General features: G+C 40.1%; 1 long non-coding RNA gene across 1 annotated transcript in view; it reads left to right on the top strand.

Annotated features, from left to right (window-relative positions):
* Nucleotides 1–27,400, top strand: part of LOC130540512 (uncharacterized) — a 40,931-nt gene extending 13,531 nt beyond the window's left edge. Inside the window, exons 4-5 of the long non-coding RNA XR_008954494.2 lie at nucleotides 12,862–13,543; nucleotides 23,991–27,400. This is a non-coding gene — a long non-coding RNA (uncharacterized LOC130540512). The remainder of the gene's footprint in view (nucleotides 1–12,861; nucleotides 13,544–23,990) is intronic.
* Nucleotides 27,401–27,696: the final 296 nt, after the last annotated feature.

Genomic DNA, 27,696 nt, shown 5'->3' on the forward strand with positions numbered 1-27,696 from the left:
AGTAAAAAGATAGAGTGAAGTAACTCCATTTTCTCCATATATTTTTTGAAAGTGAACCAGTACCTAGTCATAAATGTTACTTTGCACTGTGGATTGATTCCATTTTGTAGGGCCAGAAACACACATTTTTGAGGACCCCCTTTAAGATGACAAAATACTGAAAGCATAGGCCAGGCACGTGGCTCACGCCTGTAATCCCAGCACTTTGGGAGCCCAAGGCAGGCAGATCACCTGAGGTCAGGAGTTCGAGACCAGCCTCGCCAACATGGTGAAATCCAGTCTCTACTAAAAATATAAAAAATTAGCCAAGCATTGTGATGCATGCCTTTAGTTTAAGCTACTCGGGAGGCTGAGGCAAGAGAATCATTTGAACCTGGGAGGCAGAGGTTGCAGTAAGCAAAGATCATGCCACTGCACTCCAGCCTGGGCTACAAAACAAGACTACATCACACACAAAAAAAGTATAAAATAAATTATAAAGTGAAATTTTATTTAGAAAGAAAAATAAATCAAACACATTGCAATCTTTATAAAAGTATACAAATATGACAATATTACAAATTTCAGCAAAGTAACATAATTTTGTAAAAATTAGCTGCCTTACCTAACCGAAGAATTTAAAAAAATTGTTAGAATTCTAATTGAGCAGCTTCTCAAGTGCAAAAGTTTATTGTATCTTTATTTAATTAAATTAATAGTAAAATTTAATTTTTCTGAAGAATATAATATTTTAAAATTAATAGTTTCAAAAAAGTCTTTTAGTTTTATAACTTATTATTGGTAATGGCATGTAAATTTAAGGCTGTTGTTCAATTTGTGAAACCTTCTATCAAAAAACTTATACTACAAGTAAAATATCAGTTATCTGTTATAAAAATACATAATTTATAAGATTACAAGGACTTTCAAGATTTTTTAAAAAGTTTTCATTTACTTACCATTAATTAGATTGATTAATGTGACTCATTAACCCATTTATCAAAAACATCCCATTTCTGGTGGCCTAATATGTTTCATTTTAACTTAGTGCCTGTATTTTATGTAAATTCAGCAAGATTTTAAATCTTTTCACAGTGGGTGTCTATGATCCCCTCCTCTTTCTTCTTCTTCTTATCAAATAATTCTACAGCCTTTTCGTGGCTTCTCCTTGAAATTTATTTCTCAGCTGCAATAAATTACTGCTTTTGGTTTGATCTGAAAAAATGGGTTTTACATTTTAGTCTCATTGTCAGATGGTAAAGTATTTTATTCTCAACACATATCTTTTTATTTTGTTTTATATTCCATTAATATTGTGCCTGTATTTCTCTCATGTTCTATTTAATAAATACACTTAAAATGGTTGAAACATGACCATTCTATGTGTATAAATAAGGAGCTCATAATTTCCAATTTCATTGCAACTTTCCAAAACATCCTTCAAATTAGATTATAATGGTACATTCAGGCTTTATGTATCTTTCAAATAAACGTATTCCATCTTATTTGTGTTTGTCTTTCTCTTTTAAGTATTAAATATATATTGTATATCTGGGAGTCCTTAAAACACTGCGAAACCCAATTTCTAAGGCTTGAATACTGTAGTGAGCAGGCCATTTTGTGATACTTAGTCTAAAGAAAAATTCAACTGTTCACGTGCGTTTTTAAATCTAGGAGACAACCTCAAAATGAAAACACAAACTTGCAAAATGCTGAAGAGTTCGACACCTTCAGATGCTATTAAAGGGGTTACTTTCTAAACAAGATTGAGAAGCTGAGCTGGGCATACCATGGCCTGCTACACCTGGCATCCTGATGTCAAGTATTTGACATGGTTGTAGAGGGGCACACTTCCGAGGCATTCCTCTGTTATTGCTTGGGTGAGCAATCGCTTATTAGATTTGACAAAGAGCCATGCAGTTATATCCTAGTAAAACTCAAACTGAAAGTACCTCTAACTCAGTCTTCCTTGAGCTGGATCCAAAAATGCCTTAAACTTTATAGCTTCACGGTAAAAGTGCCTTTGTTACATCGTGTCCCCCGTTAAAACCCAGAGGCTGACAAAGTCATACGGTTTAGGAACTACGGCCTCAAAACTCATAAACAAGCTGTGATGAGGCCCAAATCATCATTTCTTTTATTCTCAAGGATCTTAGGGGTTTCAGATTAATGATATCACTGCCGGAACAAAATACCAGACTAGGGGGTTGCTTAAACAACATAAATTTACTTTCTTATAGCTCTATAGCCTGAGAAATCCAAGGTCGAGGTGCCTGATAATTTGGATCCTGGGGAGGGCTCTCTTCCTGGCTTGGAAATGGCTGCTTTCTTGCTGTGTTCTCATGTGGTGGAGAAAGAGGGAGTGAGCTCTCTGGGGTCTCACAGGGACACTAATTCTGCTGGATCAGGGCTCCACCTTATTCATTAATTTAACCTTAGTTACTTCCTTATTCCAAGTAGTTACATAGGGGATTAGGGCTTCGACATATGAATTTTTGTGGGGGCAGGGAATTCTGTTTAATCCATACCCCCATGCATATCATAAACGTCTGTAATAGAACACTCTAAAGCCAAATTAGAGATATTCCAGTTTATAAAAATTTGATTAAAATTTATTTCCTTGGCTGGGCATGGTGGCTCATGGCTGTAATCCCAGTGTCTTGCAAAGGTGAGGTGGAAGAATTGCTAGAGCCTAGGAGTTTGAGGCCAACATGGACAACATAGCAGGATCCTGTCTCTACAAAAAGCTTTTAAAAAATTAGCTAAGTATGGTGGCACACATGTGTAGTTCTAGCTACTTGGGAAGATGACTTGAACCCAGGAGTTTGAGGCTGCAGTGAGCTGTAATCCTGCCACTGTATTCCAGCCTGGGTAACAGAACAAAATCCTGTCTCTAAAAAAATAAAAGTAAAAAATAGAATTCTTACCTTGGTTAGAAAAAAAAAAAGTATCCTCTTGCATGCAAAATACACTCAACTCACTCTCTTTCCAAATCTCGTTGGTGTTGTTACTGAAGTTCAACTGCTTAGGTTCAGCCTCTCTTGATCTGAAGACCTATGAGCTAGAAGAACAACAGAATGGTAACGTATAATGGTGCAAGGGGCACAAAATAACCACCATGGTACATTTCCATTTACAACACAAGCATATGGCAGCTACTGCTCCATAGCAATTCTGAAATTTCCCAGGACACATACTGGTGCTTCCTTAAGCAGGTCTCAAGCTGTGTGAGTAATTCCACATGCCTTCTCTCTGCCTTCTTGGATCTTCTGAGTCATCTTTTCTTCCCCCCATGAAATGTGGCCAGTGCTCCAATCCGAGTAGTTTCCTCAGCTGCTTTTTACTTATAGAAATTTATGGGTCTTAAGAAGCCATTTCTTTTTGAACTGACTCTTTCCTTTTCAGTCAAAGCTAGTGGTTCATCTGCTGCTACACTTGTCTTGAAAAATTGTGTGGGTCTCCCATGAACCTTATTGTAGTGTATTCCATCTTACCAAAGCCATACCTAGAAATGTCTTTAAGATAACCCATTTTGACCTTGGCGTCCTGTCTAAACTACTGAGGAACAATAGTCTTATGCTCCTTAAAAGCTTTATTGTTTGAGTGAGTGATTTTCTCAGACTTCAACTAGATTTTTCTGAGGCTTTAAAAAGAATTTGAAAACCACACCTGGCTTCAACTTTTTGCCATGTGTTTCTGACAGTACTCTGGGTTTTCTCTTTGCCTGGGAGTCATTTCTTAATTTTAGCATTATTTATCATCAGGGGAGGCTGATAATTTTCAAAATTAAGGAGTCCTTGTTTCTTTTTTGGTATCTGTTCTTCCTTTAGTTGATCTCTGTCTTCTTCCAAGAAGCAGCCCAATAGCATTTTGAAAACTCTACCTGGAAATTTTAGCCAATCACCAGATTTATTAGGTGCATTTTCTATTTTTCACATTACTGCAAGTGCAAATATTGGTAAACTTTCTGCCACTATGTGACAAGGGTCCAGTTTTCTTCCATTTTCAACAACATTTTCTTCACTTTACATTAAGCCTTCCCCTGTAGCCTTCTCATAGCAACCAGCAGATATTTATTTTCGGTGTTTTCAAGGCTCCTCTGGTTGTCACTTACACATTCCTCAATATTTTCCCAACTCCTCACTGCTTGTGCATCTATTTGTGCTACCAAAATCTACAATAGTTATCTCTTGCTGCATTAAAAAAATCACCTCAACATGGAGAGGTTTAAAGTTTTAATGCAATTATTATCCTCTCAGTTTCTAAGAATCAGGAGTTCAAGATCAAGGTAATTGGAGTCTCTCAAGACATTGCAGTTCAGGAGGCCACTGGGGGATTCAGGACCTGAAGACCTTACTGGGGGTGGAGGATCAGCCCCCAGGGTAGCTCCTCCCATGGTGGCCAACGTGTGGTGGTTGTTGGCAAGAGGCCCAGTTTCTTCCCACACTGGATTGCCCTTATGGCTTAGCCATGGTCTTCCCCAGACTGTGTTATCCAAGAGAGAACAACGTGAAAGTGACAGCATTGCTGTGGCCTCACTTCAAAAGTCACTTTCACCTCTGCCAGACTCTATTCACTGGAAGCAGGTCACTCAGTCCGGCTCACTTTCAGAGGAAAGGAAAATTAGACTTGGAAAGGACAAGTGTCAAAGAATTTGTATGTGCATTTTCAAACCACTGCACCGTAGCTACATGATTTGTGGAACTGGCAAGTCTCTAGGGAGGACGAGATTCAAAAATGATTTGAGCAGGCACCTGCCACCAGTGCTCTGTGATTCTCATGGATTTGCCAAACCCCATGGAACATCTTTATCCTCATGATCATTTCCCTCATGATGATGAAATGGCTGCAAAATTCCCAGGAATTGCATTTGCATCCCGTGCTATCCAGAGGAAGAGAAAGAACTTTTCTCCTAGAAGTCCCAGTGACACTGGAGAAATAGAACCTTGGCAGGAGACAGAATGATGCTTAGTTGTTTCTGGTCAGGGAACATATACGATGCCTTGAGTAACAAATATATGAACTGTTTACTGTCATCTTTAGGGGGGTCTTATACGGTGAAAACATATTTAATCTTAATTTGTAATGTAAAAATGCAGACAACCTGACTCTACAGTCCTATTTCATAAGGCTGCACTGTGTCTATGTGCTAATAGTCAATTGTAAGGATGAAGATTTTTGTCTGTTTGGCCCACTGTGCAGCAGCAGAGCCAAGAACAAGGCCTGACACAGAAGCAAAAGAGGTGTTGAAATATTCAATAAAGGAAAAGGTATCCATAGATAATAACCATTGCATGAACCCAGAAGCAGCATCTCTGGTACAAATAAGTTGTTGATTATTGGCGACTATCAGCCTGTTGATCACTATGAGCCAGGGCACGTTCAGCATTGGTCTCTCTGGTCCTGCTCTTCTCGTGGACATTATTTACAGTTCTTCCAGCTCCAGGCTTCCTACCTCCTTCCCCTGCGAAGCCCTCTGTGCACCTTATCTTTCTGGAGCAACGAATACAGACACTTCCTTCTCTGCAATAGGAGGAAGTGATTGCATGTGTTGGGACCCTTTGCCAATTGCCAAGAATTTCTAATTCTGTCCCTTTCATTCATCAGTAAGAAATATGAAAAGTAGCAGCACCTTCTGAGCATTTTCTGAACATTAATAACAAATTAGCCTGTTGATGAGGTCACGTTGGTCCACTTGTATTTGGTAAATGAGTATTTTTTAAGAAAAATAAATAAATAACAGGAATATATTGCTTGAGAGTACCTCTGTGATTCAGAAATATCTGGAGTTTCTGGAGGAAACATGAAATCATGTTTCTTTCCCATTTGTTGAGCTTTCTAAGGAGGAAGGAAGTGAGAAAATTTGGAAAGTTCAGAAAACATTAAAATAAAAATCATCCAATTGTTCCAATGCATGAAAGAAAAGGAACAAAACTAAAATTTTCATCTTTTGATTGTCACTATGAAACACTAATTAGGAGGGAAGTGAAACCAATCCTAGTGTTGGGATACGACAGGTCAAATTCCATTTATAAGAAAAAAAAAAAAAAACTTTAGCATATCAATCCCTAAGGGTCTCCTTTAAAAAAGACAGAAGTTTCTATACTAGTCTATGGATCAAGCTCAAGTAATTTCTTTTCATTGTCGGAATTCTGATCAACCAATCTGTTCCCAGTTTCCCTGAGGTCTCTCTCCTTGATTCGTGAACAGTGTCTCTTCCTCGTGCCTCTTCCCACCATCTTTCCTCCATGAGTGTCTGTGTCTTAAGCTCTTCTTACAAGGACACCAGTCATACTGGACTGGGGCCCATCCTAATGACCTTATCTTACCTTAATTACCTGTAAAGACCTTACCTCCAAATATAGTCACACTCTGAGGTGTTAAGGATGAGGACCTTTAACACATGGATTTTGGGGAACATGGTTAATTCAGTCCATAACACCAAAAATTATTTTAAATCAGAGTTCTTTGAAAGTGAAAGACAATCTCTTGTTTGAGTCCCCTACCCCACCTCTCTAACCAGGTATGGAGTTTTAGTAAGCCTGTCCTCGTGTATCCCACATGGACCAGAGGTGACTGGACACACTGTAAACAGCATACTTTACTCATGAAGAAGTGCAGCAGCCAGAAGAGGCTGTGGGAAACATTACATCCCCGCGGAACTAGGTCACTTTGGATGAAATATTTATTTTCCATTTTTTCCACCTTCGGAGACATGGAACATTTTTTTTCCTGTTTTTTGTTGGTTTGCTTTTTTTTTCTTTCAGATGTTGAGGTTCTAAAATTTTAAATATCCTTAGCTTAGCTTAGCCAATAGAAAAAAAAGTTTGTTTTTTTTGTTTTTGAGATGGAGTCTTGCTCTGTCACCCAGGCTGGAGTGCAGTGGTGCAGTCTCGGCTCACTACAAGCTCTGCTTACTGGGTTCAAGCGATCCTCATGCCTCAGCCTCTCCTGTAGCTGGGATTACAGGTGCCTGCCACCACAGCTGGCTAATTTTTGTATTTACAGTAGAGACCGGGTTTCACCAGGTTGACCAAGCTGGTCTTGAACTTCTGACCTCAGGTGATCTGTCCACCTCGACCTCCCAAAGCACTGGGATTACAGGCGTGAGCCACTATGCCTGGCACAAAAGTTCCTTTTGAGATCAAAGAAGATAATGGCTTGTCATTAAAATTGTATTTTTTGCATTGAAAAAAAAAAAACTGCTACCATGGATGGAAAACATTCGAATCCCCTTTCCACCCTCACGAAGTATTCAGATGAGGGAAGCAGGCTGGGTATGGGACATCTAAGTTAGAGTAGATTCTGGCTCTGTTGAGACTTTTTCATATTACAATAGCTCTGAGCTTCTGGAAACTTAGGCTAAGGGACCTGATTTTCTAAGACTGCATGTTCTAAATAACAGATAAAACAGCTGAGTCTCCATTTAGCCTGGTCACTTGTGTCTCTTCCGTTTCTTCTTAGGAAATGCAAAATGGTGGTGCTCTAACAAATAGGAAGCATTTTAGAAAGCATAGCTACTCTCAATGCATTAACTAGCAAGATGGAAATAAATACACGCAGCTTGTATCTTCTGATAAAACTCTATGATAGAGAGAAGGGAGCAGGCCTGGGTGCATAGGGAAGTGACACCTCCTGAGCAGCCAGGGTGTCTGATGCTGCCTGAATGTCCGGTGGTCACATGTGATTGGCTCAGGAAAGTCCCAGAATATTTTAGGGTATTTAAGATTTTGACTGGCAAGTAAATTTTTAATAACGTTATTTTCTTACGTGCAGCAAATCATCTTTTGTTTTTTAAAGCATGCCCTTTTAGAAAATAGCAGTTCACTTAAAACTGAACTCATGGCTGGGCGCCGTGGCTCACGCCTGTAATCCCAGCACTTTGGGAAACCGAGGCGGGTCGATCACCTGAGGTCAGGAGTTCGAGACCAGCCTGGTGAAAGTGCAAAATTCCGTCTCAAAAAACAAAAACAAAAATAAACAAACAAGCAAACAAAAAAAAAACCTGAACTCACATGACAGATTCGAAATATAGATTCTCAAAATAATTATTAGATATTTCCACTCCGAGGAAGACTATTGCTCTCACCGATGTTTGCATCTTCTTATTTGAAGGGTGACTTTATAGTATCCAAATAAATTGGCTCAAAAAAAGATGAACGTTTAAATCTAAGCTTCCTTTCTGCAGATCTGTATACTACATCATTTTAGGTTATTTCTTACTTTTTGTGTTTTAAGAAACAAATTGGGGTGTAGTGTCTTACTAAGCTATTTGGACTTGTTCCTACAAATACTTATGTAAGAGTTCACCAAAAAGAGAATTTATAGGGAGCGCTGCCAGCCTCCAACATTGCAATGTAGAAAAACAGAGTTACAAGTGAAACTGGTCCTTGCCCTTTGTTTTCACTCTTCTGTTTAATTAGGGGAGGCATAGCTGTGGATAATTTATATTCAGTATCATGCACCCTATTAATTATCTTTTTATTCCCAACAAGGCCTTCAGACAACACTCCCGCACTGGGTTTATGAGAGTAACCCCCACCTTCCCAGGAAGTTGGAAGCATTGCCCCAGACTTTCCAGAAGCTCTGCCTGCCGTTAGCTTGGATCATGAAAATTGGCTCGGCCAGGAGAATACATTATAAGGCCCCAAACCGCGCCAAATCTTAAGGCCTCAGAGCATAAAGATAAACTGATTTACAATTATTTTCATTAAAATGTCATTTTAGGTATATGAATGAACAAGACCCTGGTAAATATTTACTATCTATTCTGCACTATAAAAAGTAGGGAAAGAAAGACTCACCTACTTTCAAGTTGTATTCAGTATCTGGGAAGATAATTTTAAAAGGAAATCTTTAAAAGACCTTATCTATAGAGGGATGTTTTGGGCTCTGAGCCCCCTGAGAATAAAGGCTGGGTTTGTCTTGTTGACAGCTGGAACCCAACCTGTGAGATACCAGCTAGCACACAGTAAGCATCTGATAGATAACTGTTGGGTGGAGGTTGTTGATGGAATCCTAATAAACAGACCATTACTTTTTTTTTTTTTTTTTTTTTTTTGAGACAGAATCTCGTTCTTTCACCCAGGCTGGAGTGCAATGGTGTAATCTCAACTCACTGCAACTTCCACCTCCTGGGTTCAAGTGATTCTCCTGCCTCAGCCTCCCTAGTAGCTGGGATTACAGGTGCCCGCCACCACGCCCGGCTAATTTTTGTATTTTTAGTAGAGACAGGGTTTCGCCATGTTGGTCAGGCTGGTCTCAAACTCCTGACCTCAGGTGATCCACCTGCCTCGGCCTCCCAAAGTGCTGGGATTACAGGAGGGAGTCACAGTACCCAGCCCAAGAGACTATTACTCTTTACAGTTCTGATCTGTAAGTCTTGACTATCACTCTTTACAGTTCTGATCTGAGAGTGGTATGATTGTTGGCAACTTCTAGCTGAGAGTGGTATGATTGTCGGCAACTTTTGGAAGAAGGATCTGGAGAAGATGTGAAATTCTGTATGAGATATTTGTTGTTTTGCAGATTAACCTAACACAGAATGATACGGAAGTATGTTTTATTTAAAATCAAATGGTAAGTATATAGGTAATGGGGAATTCTCAAAGTAACCAAAGATTCCTTCAGGATTCTGCTGATGATTTGTGACCAGAGCCTCTGCTTCCTTTCCCTTTAAGTACGGCAGACTAAACAGACCCAAATACAGTGATTTATTGATTCCATGGAAAGAATTAAAATCACATATTCCAAGCAAAAAATATCTTTATCATTATGCTAACCACTAAGTTGTGTTATTTCCCCTCACATGATACTCTGAGTGTGTCTTTTTGGTGGAGTGTGCAACTGTCATACCTAGATCATTGCAACACTTTCCCAGATGAATGACCTAACATGGACTCTCCATATTCTTTTTCATTCTATGCACTACAGCCAGACTAATCTTCCTTAGAAATTACTTTCATCTGTCTCCTTGCTCAAGCATTTCCGAAAGCTCAGTGCACTGCACTACGTCAGCCTCTGTGTCCTCCAGGATCTGATCCTGCTATTCTGGAGAACAAACTCCTCCCACCATCCAAGTGCCCCTCAGGCCAGTATGATTTATTCCTGGACTCATCTGACCTTGGCCCAAGAGGGCCTTAGTTGCAATACACTGTCCTATCTCCTCTTCTTATCCAGAGCAATATGGTCCACTTAGGCAATTTGGTCCAGAAGGTCTCCCTGAATCCTGACACCCCAGCTGTCAGTGTTACTTCTCTTTGAGTCCTTAATCCTTCAAGTTCACAGTCATAAAACCTGGATTCATCTTTACCCTCTACTTGTTTCATGAATGTGAGCCTTGGGACCTACGTAAACGGTGAACTCTTAGAAGGCTAAGACCGTGATATTTTGTCTCTTCAATAACACTGATCAAGATAGCAACAAAACAAAAGCTATGACAAAAAAAGAGGTACTTTTAAAACTCTTGGCTTGATACTCAGAAATTACATATTTAACCAATCTTTGACCAATATTCTCAGTAACCTAAAACAGTCTAAATTCAACAACGGGGAAACCAAAAAACTGAACACAAATGCATTGATTTTACAGCCTTGTTTAGGGTTTTTGTAGGCATAGAAATAATATGACATTACATAAGGGTATGGATTTCAGGGATAGAGATCAGTCACCAGCACACCGGGGAACACGTTTTGTCTCATTCCATGATCTATCAAAGAGCTGTTAGAAATCCTAGGGCGAGCACACGGCTGGTGGCCATTCACTGCAAGGAAGGAGAACTGTTCTTTTATTTTTACATGCCAACATCTAATTATGAGAACATTAGGCATTTCACTTATAGAAATCTGTAGATAGTCTTATTTTATTCTCTAATCACAAGTAATATTTCCCATGGTATTAACAGAGTCAAATTAACTATGATTGCATTCTCACAGCCTGGGAGCTAGACTCCACTCGGGACATCTTTGACGGTGCTGGATAAGAGCTGCTTATTCATTCTGCCTTCAACTATTGTCTGCTATTTTGTAAAGTTTCACCGAAAGATTTGAACGTGGTTTTGGAAATGAAACACCTCCATGCTCAAGCTTGAAAGTTTTCAATACGTGCATATGAACTGAGAACAGGGAGCCTAGGAGAGGCTGAGGATGAGGAAGAATGGGCGGTGTCTTCTGTGATCGAGTTTCCTTAGCGGGGCATTTGTTCCTGGGGGCAGAATTTAGGCACCAGATCAGACTTCTCTACAGAATCAGCTAAGCTGGCTGAGCTGATCTTGAGTAAAGTAAATGATGAATTTGTGGATGAGAATCAGCAAATCTAGTCCTACCACTTCATTCCTACTAATCCTTGGCTGGGCTGGGAGGACTTTGTGTGGTAGGGAAACCCATTGCCATGGTCCTAATCCTCACATCCTGGATGTGCATGGTGCATGCGGCTGCCTTGCCTGGAACATGTGTTCATAGACTGTTCCACATCCTTGGAAAGTTAAGGGGGCTTTACCTAGAGTCTTGTGCCATCTGGATGTCTACCTCTGACTTGCTTCTCTTTAATGAAATTCATGACATGTGAAGTAGTGACCGCCGATTGATGCCAAACAGCAATTTGGGCCTCATTACTGACAATGTTTGTAAAAGCACAAAGTGAACCATTGTGGAAAATTAAGGGAAATGGTACTTATTACGTAATAATAAGAAACTTACACATTATTTTTATTTGGTGGAGATACTTTGGAGGGATTTGTATGAGTTAAAATCACATTTTTCCCTTGACCGGTCTTAATCACACTCCAAGTCTTTGCACTTTCTCATGTTGTCACAGAAGCATCACAGTCATCACTGGAGCAGGCAGGGATTGCTATCCCCATTTTACAGATGATGAGACTGAGATGTGAAGCTCTTTATGAGCATCATAACAACTAGCACTTACTGAGTGCTTATAACACGGGAGGCATTATTCAGAATGCTTATGGGTATCAACTAATGAATGTAATCCCAAGGTCAAACTACGAGGTAGGTTCTAGTATTATTTCCATTTTGTAGATGAGAAATTGAGGCACAGAGAGTCTGAGCAACTTGCCTGTGGTCACACAGCTAATAACTGGAACCTAGTTATTCTGTCTTCGGAGCTTCCATTTTAACCACTTTGCTATGCTGTCTTTGTCATTACAGTTCTATAACTAATACTCACTTGCACTTGTCTGTTTATACATCTGCCCTTCCTTTACAGAATTTGAGCTTATTGAAGGAGATCATTTGTTTCATTCACATTTTAAAATTTTGGTGTTGACATAGTATCCCGGCAAAAGGCTGGTTTTCAATCTGTGCTCACTTGAATATATAAGAATAATTAATCTGCTGCTGGTTTCCTACGAATAAACATTCATGCTACAACTTGAAATCAGCCTTTTGACTTTTAATGCTTTTGAAATGTGATTTCAAGGTTTATATTTTCTGTCTAAAATAGGTCAAATTGTTTTTTGAACAATGTATTCCTTGTCTCAATTCCAACTGTGAGTATGGGTCAGTTTTCTGGAATGGTCAAGAATAGTTTGACCACACACAAATGTTCACAAGCAAATGGAAATTTGTTTCTAACTTTCCCTTTGCCAAATCACATGCGACACTGTCAGTCCAGACCCTCCTTTTACTTCCTGCTCTCGTTTTCCTCCCCAGCTCCCAGCCTATCTGCTCGAGCTTCTGTGTCCTAAATAACTTGGGAGTTACCAGTCTTCTTTAAGGATCTGGTGTTCTAAAAGGTTTCTAAAGAATTTTATGAGGTTTTTATTACTTAATTGACAAGAATTTATTAGCTAGAGTGGCAAGTAAATAAGGACGTCTTAAAAACAAAAAGTTGTTTTACTTCCCATTTCACTTTCTCTCTCTCTAGCTGTTTTCCTTCACTAATATTTCCAAAACACACGACAACAGTTGGCATCGCTCGCATATAAACAGCTCTTCCATGTCACTGAGAAAACGAGCAAGATCCAGGGAGGAAAAATGGATACAGGATATAAATAGAAAATCCTCAAAACAGGAATTTCAAAATGTCAACAAACAGGCAAAACTTTCTTTCAACAGCACTATTATGACTGGTATGTTTCACTTGCTTTTTTTTTTTCTTTTTCCCCAGCAAATTGCTCAAATGTCGGTGTGCTCTCATGAACAGAAACGATGGCACAGTGGGTCCTGCTCAAGACTTCCTCTCAATTATTCATAGGTCTTGGGGGTTTTTTGTCTGAATATCAGGCAAAGAGGAAGGACAGCTACGATGGAGGAGTCTCCTACCACCCTTGTGGTCGTCACTGTAGTGCTCAGTTGAATGGTGTGTCCATTGGGGTTGGAGTCCCCATCCTGTTCTGGGTCCTGGCCCCCCACAGGCTCCAGGGACATAACCCTTCCAGTTCAGGATCATGTGCTCGGGCACTGTTCCCTGAGGTGGGACTCTGGGCTGTAGCAGCTGCTTTTGAAGCATGTTCCAGCTGCAACCACGTGCTTGGACGACACCAGCTCTTCCCACATACTCTTCCCCAGCTCTTGTGTTGAGTTTGGCTTCCACCTTCCTTCAGCTGGTAAGGTTCTCTGTTTCTCTTTGATGTGTGGGTTTCAAATCTTGGTCATAATCCCTTCACCTGCCATGCTCTGTTCTACCTTGAATGGGCTTTCATATTTTGAATTCTGGACCAGAGATGGGTTCTTGATACGCATCTTTTCCAGAAAATTTTGCATTGCTTTTGCAAGCAAGCCTGAGCCAAAAGCAGAACTCTGCATCGCGCTGTGTTTCAGGGTGGGAAAGCCTTGGCCGCAGGGTAGGGAGTCTCATTCAATATCTGCTGTGGTGACACTGTCTCCCGCCACATAGAGAAGCTGCCAGCATAATGTTACATATGCTGCATGGTTGCACCCACTTATACTGGCAATCAAAACTACATGAATTACTGCAACAAAGAAAGTATTTTTGTCTATTGAATGATCCAAAATTACAGAAAAAAAGTGAAAAAGTGGCTACACTTATGCATCATTTATGGGAGTGTAAATTATATATATATATAATATATAATTATATATATATATATATATATTAAACAGGGTCTCACTATGTTGCCCAAGCCATTCTGGAGCTCCTGTGCTTAAGTGATCCTCCTGCCTCAGCCTCCCAAGTAACTGGAATTATAAATGTGAGCCACTGTGCCCAGCAATTACAAAATTTTTGGAATGCAATTGGGAAGTACAGCTGAAAAACTTCAGCAACGTGGGCTGTTTGATTGTACAATCGCACTTCTTGGAATTTATCCTACGGAAATCAGTAGTCAAGTTCACAAAAACTGACAATAGCCATTACAGAGAAGCAGAAGAAAGGGAAATAAAAACATTCAAACCTACCAACAGGAGATTGGACAAATAAATCATGTTATAACTATACAATGGGCTATTATGTAACCATTAAAATGATAATCTATTCTAGATCTATACTTATTGCCATATAATAATAACCATAATATATAGTTATTTGATAAAAGAAGGTACTACATGTGAGGTAGTATATCTCATTTCTATTAGAAAAAACTACACACAAACACAAACATCGAAGAAAGGGATCTGGGAAGAGAAGACAAGAAGCTCCCGGTGCATTGCTCGGGAGAAACACAACCTATGTCGTCAGTAACTAATTCCCAGGGCGACATCATTGGCAATTTCACTTATTTATGTTTTTCAATATTGATTATATACATATATATATATACATATTTAACCAAGATATTATAAGATTATTTTTATTTTTTTGATTACCATTTGTGTGATTGTGGTTCCCAAGTGCCAGGCTCCACAGAAAGTTTTACAATCATTTACAGCTGAAGTCTCAAAACTGCCTCAGGTCAGAATCACCGCGATTCTGTGCTTTTATAAATGAGGCATACAAGTTCATAAAACTAGTGACCAGTGGAGCTGGTATTTGAACCCTGACCGTCTTGTATGATCATGAATTATTCTCATAGTCAGAAAAAGAGATGATAAAAATCTACTTATTGAAAAAGAAGAAAAGAAAGTATTTCTCTCATCTTCATAACACTGGACAATACTTAACCTCTTTATTCATAAAATATTAAACAAATGCAAAGTGAAACAAGAGGTTGCTATTTTTTTTTTTTTTTTTTTTGCTTTTTGTTTTCTCTTTCCACCCAGAGTCTGGAGTATTTCATAGTTAATTTTCTGGTTATTAAAGATATCATCAAGCCAAACATTCTTTCATTACAAGGGATAATCAGCTGATTTCTGTGTTTTTCTTCTCTGTGAGAAACATGCCCACAGAAACTGTTCTTTCCAAATCTACTCATGGACATATCAAAAAGAAGGTCTGCTCCCCTGTTGATGCAAGAGGCCCAAGAGTCCGAACGGCAGACCTGATCAAGTGGGCTTGATCACAGGGGCCTGGCTGCTACGAATGCTTGGTGGTGTCCATAGATTGCAGAGGTAGACAGTGTTTGTGTTAGTCTGTTCTCATACTGCTATAAAGATACTATCCAGACTGGCTAATTTATAAACAAAGGAGGTTTAATTGACTCAGAGTTCTGCATGCTCGGGAGGCCTCAGGAAACTTACTGTCATGATGGAAGGGGAAGTAGGTACCTTCCTCACAAGGCGGCAGAAGAGAGTGTGTGTGCGAAGGAGGAACTGTCAAATGCTTATAAAACCATCAGGGATCTAGTGCAAACTCACTCGCTATCACGAGAACAGCATGGGGGAAACTACCTCCATGATCCAATCACCTGCCTCCCTGGACAGGTGGGAATTACAATTCAAGATGAGATTTGGGTGGAAACACAGAACCAAACCGTATCAATGTTGATTAGCTATTGGGCAAATCCATGGCAGAAAACTTACTATAAAAACCAGATATTCACAACATTTCCAGCTGCACAGAGAACACTGACAGATGCATGAAAGAAATGTTTTCTGCCACCACGAGCTTTCTGCCATTCTGGAAATAAATAACATACACAGAACACACACAAATACACATGAAATACTATCTCATTATTCCTCCCAGAAAATCTTAAGGCTCATATCCACACACATACATGCATGCACACACATACACTGTTGCTGGACTGTCAAAAAGTAATTTAGGATCAGAGTTCCACCACTCTCACACCCACAATAAAGGACAAAGTCAGATGTAGGCTGAGCCCCAAAGCTGCCTTCATCTCCAGGGAATCTCAGATGACAGTGGAGGGTCTGTGGGAGGAGAGGCCAAGGCTCAGAACCACCAGGCGGGGTCAGAAGGAGACTTCGATGGCTGCACCTTCCGCATGAGAGTGAACTAGAAATAAACACACCTGACAGAAGGGAACACCAGAAAGATGTGCATTCCATCATCCTGGCCCTGAGTGTAGGGAAATGAATCAACAAAGCACTCCTGATCATAACCAGAACATGGCCCTCACATCAAATTGTAATGCTGTCCGAATAAATTTTCAGCAAAATTTTTGGTCCAGTAAACCTTGAAGACAATTTTGAAGTTTAAAATGATATGCTTAAAAGAAGCAAATACAAATGTTTTCTAGAGAAATAGACCTAGAACACAGCCTCAGATAATTCTCACGGTGGGAGGTTTCAAAGATGATGAAAAACATCATGATACCAGACACAACACCTCAAGGAAGAAGGCACAGTGAGTGAGACACAGCAGACACGACTGACTGCAGAACCAATCCTGCACACTCTTAGACACTGGAATTGTCTAAGGTATGATACAGCTATAGTATATTATATAATGTTATATATAATATAAATGTATCATATACATAAATACTATGTTTATTTATATTACTTATAAATAATTTATAATTAAAATATTTATAAATAAAGATACTATTATATATTACCATTATAAATTGTTATAATTATATACCATATAATTATATATTCTTATAAATTATTATCATTATGAATTATATTACTGTTACAAATGATATATTTATGTAATTATATATTATAAATAATAAAAGGTAACATGTGTATATTATATACATGCTTCATAAAGTTAAATAGAGGAATTGACTAAAAAATGTAAGCAAATGATTACGACTCTACAAAACAGCCAAGCAAATTTGAAAGGAAAACACCAAGTAGAATTTCGTTTTTCTTTTTCTTTTTTTTTGAGAAGAAGTCTTGCTCTGTTGCCAGGCTGGAGTGCAGTGGTGTGATCTCAGCTCACTGCAACCTCTGCCTCCTGGGTTCAAGTGATTCTCCTGCCTCAGCCTCCCAAGTAGCTGGGACTATATATGTGCATCACCACACCCAGCTAATTTTTTTTGTATTTTTAGTAGATACGGGGTTTCACCATGTTGGCCAAATCGGTCTCGATCACTTGACCTTGTATTCCACCCACCTCGGCCTCCCAAAGTGCTAGGATTACAGGCATGAGCCACCGTGCCCAGCCCCAGGTAGGATTTTCAGAAATGATAAATAAAGTGTCTGAAGTTAAAAAATAATAATTCAGTTTCAATTATGAATTACACAGTTGAAGAGACAATTAGTGAATTGGAAAGTAAATCTGATATAATGATATAAATTGTAGTAATAAAGCAAGTAAAATTAAAGAGGTGTGATGAAGAAGGCGAGTTCTAAAATTCATCTACTCAGATTTCCAAAAGAGAGAATTTGAGTAGTTAACATGTAAGGAGTTTCCAGATTTGTTGAAAGACGCCTATTCTGAAGTCGAATATCAAGTAGGATACAGTAAAAAGAAAAATCAACAGCTATATTACTCAAAATACAATTTCAAACAAACAGCAGTTACTTAAAGCCCTTAGTGAGAAAATACAGATTAATTTCAAAGGAATCACAATAAGAACTAATGTTTCTTCCCAGATGCAACAAGGGAAATCAAAAAAGACTTGAAATTACTTCCTATTTGTGTTGAAAAATATCAATAGTCAACCTGATTTTATGTTCACTAAAACTGTTTTTCAAGAATGAGTGTAAAATTAAGACATAAAATCTGAGAGTTGCCAAAGGAACCTAAATAAAGAAAAATTTCAGTTTATGGAATTTAAACGTTATAATTAAGATACAGGGCACAAATGTTATAGACATTCAACATGCATAGACCTTTGCGTTGTAATGGAGAAGGGAAGAGATGGTGATTAAATTTTGACTTCTGTATGGGAACTGTTAAATAATACTAAACACTAACATAATAGAAATAGGGACTGTAAATTCAACTTGGTGGAAAGTTTTTAAATGTAGGGAGAGGAAAAAAGCCTCTAAATTCAAAAAACGCCAAGAAGGAGGAAAAGTCCAAAAGAATGATAGCAGGCATGAGAAGAATAGAAAGCACAATATGAGATAGTAAAATAAAAGTCAAATATGTCAGCAATCCAAAAGGTTCTGATGGAAGAACAGGCTGAGCTTCTGTAAGGAAGAGAAGAGGAGTGGATTTCTCCCTCTCTGGAGAGTCCCCACGAGTGGATATAGGCTTGTGGACGGCCCTGCACACTCTTCTCTCGGCCTGCTTCACTGGCTCTAAGGTGCCTTTTCAGCTGTGACCATACCTGGGTCTGCAGGAACGGGTGAAGGTGGACACCTAGGAGCTCCTTTCTCAGACTGAGACCCAGTCACCCCCAGCAGCCTGCGCACCTTTGCTCCATTCTACTTCCCCCTGCTCACTCATACGTAGCTACGAGCACTCCCAGGACACACTCAGCTCAGGGAAGGACCTGGGAGAAGGTTCTATGAGTAGAAGGAAGACGTGGAGAATGGAAACTGTAGGCAATTAGCACTCTTCCCTTCAACATTAAATGGGAATAGACGCAACATTCTGGTTGAAAAGCAAATATTTTCATACTGGATTAAAAAATATCTAGCTAAATGCTATTTACGAGAGACACATCCAAATTACAAGAATTTAGAAAATTTGGCAGTTAAAAGAATTTTTCTTCTTGTAAACTGATTATCTATCTATATCTATCACTGTTATAAACTGATATACATATATAAATGTTATGTAAATACACACACTTGTACACATATGCGTGTACACACAGACAAACAAAGGAAAGCTGATTTAATCCTCTTATTATTAGGCAAAAGAGACTTAAAGGCAGAAACCACTGCTAAAGATAAAGAGAGACGATCATTATATAACACAAATGTTTCAATTTTCTCAAGGAAAATAGAACTAAGCTTACATACACTTACTAATAAAGTTTCAAAAGCAAATATTAGCAAAACAAGGAAAAATAGAGTTCAGCATTTTATTAGGGAATATTTAATAGAATGGGCTTGCTTCACACTTTCTAGCTGTGTGACATCGGGACGTTTCTTGAGTTGTCTATGACTCATAATGGCAAAATGGTACAATAAGATAAATACCTCCTAACGTATTAAATAAAACAGTGAGGATAATGTACTTAGCAAAGTATCTAGTGTGCAGGAAATAGTCCATCAAAATTCAATACTGTTATTATAACATTTTTGATGAAAGTGGTAATAAGATAAAGCAATATTAGAGAAAAAAGACTTGAATTACTTTTGCACCAACCCATAGCAAATAATAATTTTTTCATTTCTGATTGCTGCTATGATCACAGAAAAAAACAGAGCCATGAGGAAACATGAAAAACAAATAAAGAGCCATCTGATAGTGGAGGCTATTGCTCTATTTCCCTTGGAGGCAAAACAGATTTTCAAAACAATTCTTTTCCTCCAAATTCTCCAACTTTTATTTTTAAATATACGTACTGCTATGAAACCCACATATTATTTTCTGCCTGAGTAATATTTTGAAATGCAAGCGACCATTTTGCTATTGACTCATTATGCTGCAGTTCTTTCGATCTATGTGAACATGTGTAGAAAGCTATGAAAACAGAAAGCACAGCATCACCAAAGGCAAAATAGAACCCACTGTTGGTATTGGATAGCGTTGCCTATATGATCAAAAATGTGTCTTCGATTAAGTGTGAAACGTTTATTCTGGTCAATGGGTTCCCAATTTAGTGTAAACATGTAATTCTATGCTGATTCCTCTGGTTAGAGCCATAGTATATCAATGTGGTCTTCTAGATGCCTTTGCGTTTACTTTGAGTATAGACATGATTGGGCTCGAGCTAAACTCAGTCGTCTTTGATTTGGTTGCATGCGGAGCCAGTGCCATCCATACCACTCAGCTTCAGATTGTTTCTAAGTATCCCTGAAAAACATCAGGCACACACAGAACCACTATCTTACCCTTGGGGTTTGTCAACTCACAGCCCTACTGCTTTACACAAAGAAGGTGGTTAAACATGCATTTCTTTTAAAGGCATATTTGGTCCCTCTAAAACAGCGCAATAAAATTGCACAATCTAAAGGAAGGAACAGTTTGTTTTGCCCTTTTTATTGCCAGTTAAATGCCAGAAGACTCTTAAAGTAACAGCAACCCGTGTAAAGGGAAAAAAAAAAAGCAAATAAAATTTTTATGAGTTAAAAATAAACCTAATGCTCTTTCCTCTTCCATAGTTTTACAAAACTTTCTATACCTTTTGGCATAAGGAACTGCATATAATATATAATATTTTTGCTCTGCAAATACCAGCAAGGCATCATATAAAATTATAGCTGTAGGAATGGAGATGCTGTAAAACCAAACAGGGAAACAGAACATTTTCATACAGAGTAACACAGTTGATGTTATTTTCACTCTAACAAAGCAAAATTTATTGTAAGAGTAAAAGAGGCTGGGTGTGGTGGATCACGCCTATAATCCCAGCACCTTGGGAGGCCGAGGTGGGCAGATCACTCAAGGTCAGGAGTTCAAGACCAGCCTGGGCAACATGGTGAAACCCTGTCTCTACTAAAAACACAAAAATTAGCCAGGTGTGGTGGCTCATGCCTGTAATCCCAGTTACTCAGGAGACTGAGGCAGGTGAATTTCTTGAACCCAGGAGGCAGAAGTTGCAGTGAGCCAAGATCATGCCACTGTACTCCAGGCTGGGCCACAGAGCAAGACTCTGTGTTTAAAAAAAAAAAAAAAAAAAAAAAAAAGTGGCGTTGGCTGTATGCTTTATTTTGCTTGTATAAAACCTCTTAAAAATAGCATTCATTATAAGTGGCTCTTATTTTTAAACAGAGCAGTTGCTGCTTCTGTTCTGTGTCTGATTTAACACCTGAACGCCATGTGACCCTTTTCAGGCATTTTAGCTGTAATGGTGCATTGGAGTCATCTGGAAGCCCAAGGGATTCTGATCCAATTGGCCTGAGGTGCCTCGGGGGTCTTTTCTTCCAGGAGTTTTCAAAGCTCCCCAGGTGACTGACGGGTAGCCAAAGTTGAGAACCACAAGTTAGATGACATCTAACCACAGCTTAGATGAGCAGGGATGCACAAAGTCGGTGGTAATGTGGAACGCCCGCCAAGAGGAAGCTACACTTCAGTCGTTAATGTCTAGTCTCCGTCCTGTTGCCCTGAGTTTAACTAGCTGTGATGCTACTCTTGACCACCTGGCCCAGGGCACCACCCTCCTTCCACCAACCCTAAATTTCACCTGAAGGGACCAGTGTAACGATGGTTTGGGAGTGGCGAGACAGGAACAGGGGAAAGGGACGCTTTTGATTTCCATTTTTTTCCCATCTTAAATGCTGACATATGCTCCAGAAAGTTTGTGTTGGTCTCCAAACACCAGCCAGGAGGGTTGCTTTAGCGTCGATGGCCTTGAGTTTGTTTGTTTCATTTTGTGGGTCCAGCATATCTTCTTTCGTGCATCAACAATTGTGTATAGCTTGCCTTAGGCTGAGCAGCAGGAGTGACAGACTTTTTTTGGGGGCGGGGGGCATGCATCGGGGAAGAAGGGGAACCAGGAAGAAGGGAAGGAGCCTGCAGAGGGGGTTTGGCTGGCATCACTTAGGCTAACCTTACCCAGGGCCAAAGATGTGGCACAGGCTGGCACAGAGTTGGAAGCTGATGCATGTTCATTATTTACTCTCAGCTAACGTCCAATGCAGCTGCTAACATCCAGCACAGCTCGGCAAATCAAGCTGGCCAGAGATGGAAAATATTCTTTTCAAAACTTGATGGAATGCTAAGGGTGTCCTGGCATATTATCTGGAAAAATGTCATGGAAGGACTAGAAATTAAGCTGGATAAGGAAGACCTGATCCCTCCAGTTTAGAAACCTTACCTATTCAAAATAAGAGCTGCTGTTTCCTGTTGGATTCATAGACTATAATAATAATTTGTAATAATTTAGTTATAGTAATAGTTTCTTGTTACTATATAAATTGGTGATAATTTGCTGGTAAACAGTAATTTTGTATTAGATACTAATAATTAATTCATATTATGGTAAATCTAGAAATTACTAAATTTTGTAAATAATAAAAACTGAACCCCAAATTAGAACAGTGATGACAAAAGTAATAACGATAATCACAACAGTGTATATAATATATATATATATATATTTCCACATATAACTATATGGCGTTATCTTTATTATTCAGTTGCTCATGTATTTATCTGACTGTTTATTAATTACCTGGCTTCTAGGTGTTAAGCACTTTGTTATATGTTAAGTATACAACAATAAAGAAACAGGGTCTCCATCCTCAGTAATTTGGTAGACTAGTGAGAGACAGGCATTAAACAATTAAAAATTCAAGGGTATATATTATGGCAAAAATGTGTTAAGGAAAAGAACCGTGACATGAGATAATTTATCCAAATTCCTACTTGGGTTCCAGTGATCTGAGGATACCCTTTAAGACCTTTAAGAAAATGACATTTAAACAGAATCTTGAATGATGGGCAAGAATCATTTTGGTTAAGAAATGGAAGGAGTTCATTTTATGCAGGAAGGGGAATGTGCAATGAGGTAAAAATACTTCCTGAAGAAGGAGCACTCACACATGCAGGCATGTGCAGGCACACCCACAACACGCCCTCACACATGACAGTCCAGCACGCAGTGTGCATAGACAGTCACGCTGGTGTCTGGCCCCCTCCCAGAATCTATGAAGATAGGACAAACTAACTGGGTGCCAAGGACCACAACTTTCAAAAACAAGAGCAGGGAAGTGCTGAGCGTCTGGGCAAATAAGTCTAGACTCTGATCTTGAAGATATGAATTCATTTCAGAACATTTGCTTGGACTATCTCCTTGTGCTTGCATAATCTTGCCTACACCACGATGTGCTAAGTTTAGACGTTCCTCCAGTCTTCCAGCAGGCAGTATGGCAGAGAGGGAGGGAACGGGCTCAGCCCAGGGCTCCCCAGTTCTGCTACCACCAGGGAGAGGGAGGGGCATTGTTCTTACTGGAGAAAGTGCCAAGACTTGAACCAAATGTTTATATTGTGTTTTTGAATTTCTGCTTGGGGAAGAGACAGCCTACCAATGACTTCAAGAAAATATGTTGGCTCTTTTTCTGCAAAAAGCCTTTCTGGGTTTTATGGCAAATAGAAGAAACGTCTCTCTTTAGTCATTGAGCCACTTTGTCGTGATTTTTTTTCTAAAGTATGTTGAAAGTCATGTGGATATTCTTCTAGGTGTTGTGAGCTGTGCTATTTTCCTGCAATGTGGAGTTTCTCTCATTCCAAGAACAGGGCGATAATCTGTTATTGGAAGATGAATAATGTAGTTTCTTGACCAGGAGAAGGGGAGCAAGATGTTACTGAAGCAGTTTACAGTTGAGCCAAACTGCATGTTCCCTGAGTCACTTCATTCATGTTGTTTTATTTTGATTGATGGTGTATGAATTTTTTTTAACAGCTTTGACCTTTGTCCAAATGCTTCTAACTGATCCTCATCCTGAATCTACAGTGAGGCCATCAGCTGTGTCTCCCCTCCCTGTCCCTTCTCCTTCCTGTCTTTCCACAAGCCCTTCCTGCTGAATCTAGCCCTAAATCCGGTTTTGTATTTTTATCCATGGCAGACCTTAGATTATTTCTGGTTGGGATTATTGGGATTATTTCTAAATATGCTGGAATTTCTGCTTTTGTTGTGTCCATCCCAGCGTTGATTTAGATTTTCCTCATTTTAGCATTAGAACGGACACGATTGCTAAGAATTCCTTCAGATCTGCCCATGGCGTGGAGCCACTTCTTCACCGTTCCAGAGCCTAAACCCTGCGAATCATGGGTGGCTGGCTGGCAGACGCTTCTCTTGAGAGTTGATAGTGTCCTTGGGCCAACACTCAACCAAGGAGCCCTGCGGTGAGATCACCTGTCACTCTAAGGAGAGAAACTGATTCCTACAGAACAGAGCTGGGCTGCAGTGGCCTCAGGGCAATAATGTCACAGGCCTTTGAACGCATTCAACAAAACTCCCAGTCTCTGGTTAACAAGCAAATGCGCCTGAAAGAATGGGACAGATAATGACAGGTGAATGCCCCCCGACCTGTGTGGCCAATGGCCCGGCAGGACTGGCATTACTCCAAAATTGTCAGAAATGCAGGCTCTCAGGCCCCGCCGCACCACCCAAACCAGAAACCATGTGGACAAGATCTCCAGGTGATTCAAATGCACAATAGGCCTGCATGAGTAATGCATATCAAGAAATCTTCGCTTCTCTTAACTACCTAGTGGGACACCAAGGGAACCTCCTAGAAGAAGTCATGGATGGGATGGGGCTGGATGCCACCCCCTCAAAGGAGCACAGACCTGCTGGCCCCCCTCCCTCCCTCTGCAGCCCAAGCTCATGAGCTGTGGGGAGTGGGAGCAGGGGGTTCCTCCCACATCCTCAGGAAGAAGCCACCATGTCATTGGGAGCCTGTGTTACACATCAGTGTGTGAGGAAAGAATCTGGAAACAACTGACTAAGAGGATGGCATGATCTCAGCTCACTACAACCTCTGCTTCCTGGGTTTGAGCGATTCTCCTGCCACAGCCTCCCGAGTAGCTGGGATTACAGGCGTGTACCAACACACCCGGCTAATTTTTTGCATTTGGAGATGGAGTTTCACTCTATTGGCCAGGCTGGTCACAAACTCCTCAACTCAAGTGATCCACCCACCTTGGCCTCCCAAAATGCTGGGATTACAGGCGTGAGCCACCACTCCCAGCCAGGTAGTGACAGTTTTTAGAGGCTCTGGGTGCTTGGCCCTTGCCTTAAACTGAATGCTTTAAAAGGCCTTTGATCTCTGTCAATAAAATTGCAAGTGTGTACACACATTTGACTTAACAATCATAATAATAAAACCTAATGAACAGTCAAGACATTTTTTAAAAAGACATTTTGCTTGAAAGGCTTCTCATCTGATCATAGAACAACAGTGGCTGAGAGCTGGGGAATCATGTCTGTTTCTGTCCCTGAGCAAGTGCCTGCCATATCACATGAGAAGGCATATCCATCGCTCAGGGGGTCTCCTGCCTCCTGCTGCCCTCAGCTGTTTTGATCTATTCTGGTCATCTAGGGACTTGGCTGAAACTAGAAGGCAGACACAGTCTGAGAATTATTTTATCCCTTTATCATCTCCCTGGGCAATCTTTACTTTTAGGTTAAGAAATAGCATGTTCTTTTCCTTAAAGTTTTAAAATTCCATTTTCTTTTCATTTTATTGGAAAGACTATTGCAATGGAAAAGAGGGGCAGTTTTCTTAGATGTTCAATGCCTGTCTCCACTGGCCAGATAAATTCCAGTCGTGCTCCGTCATTCTGTGATTCTTCTTCGAGGCTACTGAGGGTGGCTATCTGAGTTGAGGAGAATAAACTTAAACAGGGCTGGGCGTGGTGGCTCACGCCTGTAACCCAACAGTTTGGGAGGCCGAGGCTGGGGGATCATTTGAAGTCAGGAGTTCAAAACCAGCCTGGCCAACATGGCGAAACCCTGTCTCTACAAAAAAATACAAAAATTAGCCAGGCGTGACGGCATGTACCTGTAATCTTAGCTACTTGGGAGGCTGAGGCAGGAGAATCGCTTGAGCCCAGGAGGTGGAGGTTGCAGTGCACCGAGATTGTGCCACTGCATTCCAGCCTGAGTGACATAGCAGGACTCCGTCTCAGAAAAAAAAAAAGAAAGAAAGAAAGAAAGAAAGAAAGAAAGAAAGAAAGAAAGAAAGAAAGAAAGAAAGAAAGAAAGAAAGGAAGGAAGGAAGGAGAGAGAGAGAGAGAGAAAGAGAGAGAAAGAAAGGAGAGAGAAAGAAAGAAAAAAGAAAGAAAGAAGGAAAGAAAGAAACTTAAAAGGGAATTTGTTTATCTCTACAAAATTTCTCTCATGGAAAATCACTTAGCTGAAGGGTAAAAGGAGACGCTCCCTTCAGTAACCTTCAGAAACGGCCCATTTTCTACTCAGAAATCACTTCACTTTCACTTGAGAAGGGTTCTGGCCCCGCAGTTGTAAAAGCCTGGGAATGAATACTCTAGGTTTTCCTCCTGGTATCAACACGGCATGGTTTGGTAACCCCTTTCCTTGTGCCATCTGTAGAATGGTGGTAAACGTGCCCTACGTAGATGTAGGTTATACCTTCAGTGCAATGGACTGAATGTTTATGTCCCTGTAAAATGTATATGTGAAAACCGAATTCCCAATGTGTTGGCAACAGCAGGTGGGGGCTTTGGGAGGTGATGCGATTATGAGGTTGGGGCCCCATGAGTGAAATCACTGCTCCCATAAAAGAGACCTCAGAGTGATGCCCCACTCCTTCCACCCTGTGAGGACATGGGGAGAAGATGTCATCTATGAGCCAGGAAATAGGCTGTCACTAGACATCAAATCTGCCAGCATCTTCATCCTGGACTCCCAGCCTCAAGGAATCCATTGAGGATACACTGTGTTGTTCATAAGCTACAGAGTCCTGGTCTTTTGTTACAGCAGCCAGAATGGACTAAGAATGCCGCGAAACTGTCTCCCTTCTGGCTTTCCCTCAGTGGCCTCTCCTTTCGTTTCTCATCATCAGTGTCTGCCCCTGCATTGACATGGCGGCTTGACATCATACTTCCTATCAAGGTGAGATTAAATAGAACTTCATACCTACTCCCTCTCCGACCATCTCCTGTGGGCCCCAGCTCCTCTGCTGCCTGGTGAACAAATGCAAGAAAAAATGATCTCCAGCCCCTCGGCATGTCTGGCAAAGTCAGGAGTGAGAACGCAGGGTGGCAACCGTGGACAGGCTGGCCTCCGAGGAAGCACTAAGGTCCTGGGGTCCGTGCCCCGCACAGCACATGGAGCAGGCCCACAGGCTGCTGTCATGAGCACCATGGTAGAGTTGCCACACAGAGTCTTAGTGTAAAATACCATGAGTTTATTAGACAAAAGGTAGCCCCAAGAAAATGTTTCAAGCAGGAAAACGTAAGTGCAGAGTCTGTGTTTATGGATCTTTAACCCAAACTTTCCCACCTGAATGTGATTCCTGGATAAACCTGAGACGCGAGTGTGAGTTAGGCTGGTTTTAGTGAACTATAAATATGAACGGTTTTCATTGAAATAGTACAGGATGATCATTTTTATTAAGCATGCAACATTGTATTATTTAATACCACATTAATTTGAACTTTGGAAGCTTTGATGTTTGCACCCTATATTCCTAGTCAGCATTAATAGAGTAATACTATTTTTTTTCCCTAATTTCTTTGGTGATGGGACCGCCTATATTTACATTGCTGGACTGGGTAATGGAATGTGGCTAAGAATACTGGCCTACAACTAATGAGAGGTGATATTGTTTAATGATCTAGGAGTTTTGGATTGAGAAAAACCCAGATTCAAGCTCAAGACCTAGAATCCAGATCAAATTCTGCTACTTACTAACT

This window comes from Pan paniscus, chromosome 8 (genome assembly GCF_029289425.2).
Source record: "Pan paniscus chromosome 8, NHGRI_mPanPan1-v2.0_pri, whole genome shotgun sequence".
NCBI classification, from domain to species: Eukaryota; Metazoa; Chordata; class Mammalia; order Primates; family Hominidae; genus Pan; species Pan paniscus.